The following is a 3,832-nucleotide window of genomic DNA, read 5'->3' as shown; positions in this document are numbered from 1 at the left end:
AGAGAGATTGCCATGTAATTTTAAAACTGACCAATAAACCGTGCTTTCTCCCCATGGAGTGGTCCGGTTCCTAGGTTCACTACATCGTCCTCCACTAGGCTGTGAGCAGTCTTCTGCTGAGCTGTCTGCAACCCTTTGTAATCTTTCATTTGTGATGGTTTGTTACTAAATTGCACAAGGTGACTGTAGTCTAGGCTGGACTTGTGTTTGTGGTCCTCTTGCCAGAGTCTGTGCATTACTGGTCAGGATAAACAGACGAGGCTTTTGTAGTTCACACAGCCACTTGAGGAGACCCAAGGACGAGGCCACTTTTCCCTGAGAGGCGGGGAATTCGGTTTGGTTTTAGTGCACATGGAGTTCTCAAGGGAGGACCTTTGCCAGATTCTAACGGCTCAGGAATGCAGGAAGCACTCCTAAAACAAAACAAAACAAAACAAAACAAAGTCAAACAAAAACAACAACAAAACCAGGTCTGCTTTTCACATTCTGGAATCCTCGTGGGACTAACAGCCCTCCCCGACATTTTTTCTTTGGAAGCCACGTGGTGTAATCTTTCTTTCTCTCTTCATCTCTCCAGGTGCTCGGCGTGCACTGGAGAGATGAAGAAGCCTCAGGGAATGCTGCGGGTGCAGCGGCTCCACTCACCTGCTTACCGGCCTGCGGGTCCCTGGGGTAGTTGGGGACCTTGGGGACGCTACCTCAGTGGGCAGGTGAGTGGCGGTGGTGACCAGTAGAGGGCAGGCGACTCTTGGGACTGAGAAACTGGAACCGCGTGTTGGGAGGGGTCAGGGTTGAGTTTCTGGGATGTTGGGAGTTAGGCCACAAAAATGAACCAACCCCAGAACCCACCCCCCCCCGGCACCCCCTCACCGCCGCTCTGTCCCACGTCACGTGCAAAATCCCTTGAGTTTCCCAATGAATTGAGGACTTCACTCCCCTCATCTGCATATGTCTCAGAAACGCCTGAGATATCAAGGATGATGTCTCTGTTCTCTACCCTTCTACGGATCCCCAGCCAACCAGCGCACCTGTCACCTGCTACCTGGGAGGAGGAAATGTCACTCTTGGTCGCCTTTTCCTGTACCTCATTTGCATAGAAAAAACGCAGACTCCCTGATCCAGAGATGACACCCTCTTCTCTTTTGAAGGGTTGGCTTGTTGAACTTTTTTGTTTGCAGGAGATCTGGAATGCTGAAGGCCCAGAGAAAAAAACATTGAATTATCCAAAACCCGTAAGTATCCACCTGTATCAGACAGATGGTAAAGAATCTGTAACACACTGATGTAGCCTTTAGAACACTCAAACCGTGGGTCGCGAATCCTTTTGGAGGGTCGTCAAAGGATTTTCAGAGTGGTCGCCTAAAGGCCATCAGAAAACGCATATTTACATTATGATTCATAGCTAGCAAGATTACAGTTATGAAATAATGAAGATAATTTTTTATCACAGCACGAGGAACTGTATTAAAGACTGGCAACATTAACAGGTAGCTGGAAAAACGCACAAAACTTTAAATGAAGCCATTTTGCTCTGTATCCCATGTGCTAAGAAATCACCGGGGAACCACCGGGGAACGGTGGGTGGTCTACACCATTACTCTTAGCACTCTGAGGCAGGCAGAGCTCAGGTGAAATGGGGCCAGCTTGGCCTACATAGGAGTCCATTTTAAACAAAAAGCAAGCTATCCAAAAGTCTATATCATACTAACAGGAAAACATCATCATTCCCTGAACACCACACACGAGGCACACTTTATGCCTCAAAATAACAAGAGTGTTACCTAAACCGGGTGGTGATGGCTCACGCCTTTAATCCCAGCACTTAGGAAGCAGAGGCAGATGGATTTCTGAGTTCAAGGTCAGCCTGGTCTACAAAGTGAGTTCCAGGACAGCCAGGGCTACACAGAGAAACCCTGTCTCAAACAAACAACAACAACAAATAAGAGTGATACCTAAAAACGTATCAAATGGAGAGCTGGCTCTACACCAAATTAGCAACATATTTTTGCTTAGTTACAACCAAAGAGAAAATGTTTGGAACTCAAGTACAGACAGACCTTTAAAACGTTTTCAGAGGGTACTACCATGCATTGTAATTCCCTGGTGGACAGAGGCCTGGAACTCTTGTACAGTTTTCTGACTTAGAGCTTCCCAGCAGTTACTTGTATCTGTGGGTGAAAAGGGTGCTATACACAGGAGACTTGCTCTCACAATCATTTTGTTTCTCTCTGTTGTACAATTAAAACGTTTAATAAAACGAGAAAGTAGTAGTCCACGATTCTCCTCCTCCATCCTTATTCTGCTTTTGGTAAATCAGAAAACCAGGGGAGAGAGCCAACATGGTCCCCGACAACACAATGACTCCCGAGTCTTCCCTGGGTTCAGGTGTAGAACTAGAGTCCTTTCCCTTTCCTTGACAGTTTCTGTTTGGTTTCACTGCAGCTCTGGTCAACCCTGCCCTGCAGCAGAGCTTTGGGTGAGACCAAGTTAAATGTGGGCATCAGGAGGAACTCTTTGGTTCTGTCACCTGGGCACCTGTTAACCTGCAGAAGAGGAGCACTGGGTACTTCTGGAGGAGCACTGGGTACTTCTGGAGGAGCACTGAGTATTTCTGGAGGAGCACTGGGTATTTCTAGAGGAGTGCTGGAGGTAACTCGAACTGAAGGTTCTCCCACTGCTACCTCCCGATTTTTATCTGTCTTAGGGTTTCCTGATGTAAACAGACACCGTGACCAAGGCAACTCTTATAAGGACAACATTTAATTGGAGCTGGCTTCAGAGGTTTAGTCCATTATCATAAAGGGGGGAACGTCGCAGCATCCAAGCAGGCATGGGACAGGAGGAGCTGAGAGTTCTACATCTTTGTCTGAAGGCTGCTAGCAGAATACTGGCTTCCAGAAAGTTAGGATGAAAGTCTTAAAGCCCACACCCACAGTGACACACCTACTCCAACAGGGCCACACCTTCTAATAGCGCCACTCCCTGGGTTGAGCATATACAAACCATCACAGCATCCCTCTCACAGTGGGGAAGCAAACTCAGCAAACTCCAGTCTTAGATTATTTCCCTCAACTGCTAGGAGGAAAGCAGGCTTTGTAAAGACGGGAGGAGAGGCAAGGAGAGAGGAAATCACTGGAACTAACAAGACTTCCTTCCCCTTTAACGAGCAGCATAGCAGAAACCTAAGAGGTCTATGGCAAGTCCTCCTTGGAACTGAGTGAATAGGATTTGCAGGAAACAACTGCAGTTATTGGAAGGCTTTGAAGTGCCTAAAAGTTTGTTTTTAAAAATGCAGCATTATGCCAGGCATGGTGAAGCACACCTTTAATCCAAGCACTTGGGAGGCAGAGGCAGGAGGATCTCTGAGTTCAAGGCCAGCCTGGTCTACAAAGTGAGTTCCAGGACAGCCAGAACTATACAGAAAAACCCTGTCTCAAAACAAAACAAAACAAAACAACAACAACAAAACACGGCATTAATATCTGTGCACCAGTACACTGTGCCCCGACTGCACTTTGAAAAAAATTATTTATTTTTATATGAGTACACTGTAGCTGTCTTCAGGAACACCAGAAAAGGGCAATGGATGCCATCAAACCACCATGTGGTTGCTGGGATTTTGAACTCAGGACCTCTGGTAGAACAGTCAGTGTTCTTAGTCACTGAACCATCTCCCCAGTCCCTGAACTGCACTTTGAGTGATGTAGCAATTTCCTTCTGGTGGAAACATTCCTGGGTGGGGTGGAGTGGGGACTCCACTGGACACAAAAGTTCTAAAGGGAGTGAACTCCAGGACTCTAGCTTTCAAGAGCTGTCTCCCCTCACCCACATT

At 47.0% G+C, this 3,832-nt stretch overlaps 1 long non-coding RNA gene across 1 annotated transcript; it reads right to left on the bottom strand.

The window, feature by feature from the left end:
* Position 1: 1 nt before the first annotated feature.
* LOC110287859 lies at positions 2-2,230 on the bottom strand. The gene is made up of 3 exons (XR_002377254.1): positions 2,163-2,230; positions 1,245-1,359; positions 2-413 (listed from the first exon to the last, which is right to left on the bottom strand). It is a non-coding gene; the product is annotated as an uncharacterized LOC110287859 (long non-coding RNA).
* Positions 2,231-3,832: the final 1,602 nt, after the last annotated feature.

Source organism: Mus caroli, unplaced genomic scaffold (genome assembly GCF_900094665.2).
Source record: "Mus caroli unplaced genomic scaffold, CAROLI_EIJ_v1.1 scaffold_23816_1, whole genome shotgun sequence".
Classification (NCBI taxonomy): domain Eukaryota; kingdom Metazoa; phylum Chordata; class Mammalia; order Rodentia; family Muridae; genus Mus; species Mus caroli.
The sequence above is the reverse complement of the archived record's forward strand: the minus strand, read 5'-3'. Positions and strand labels throughout refer to the sequence as shown.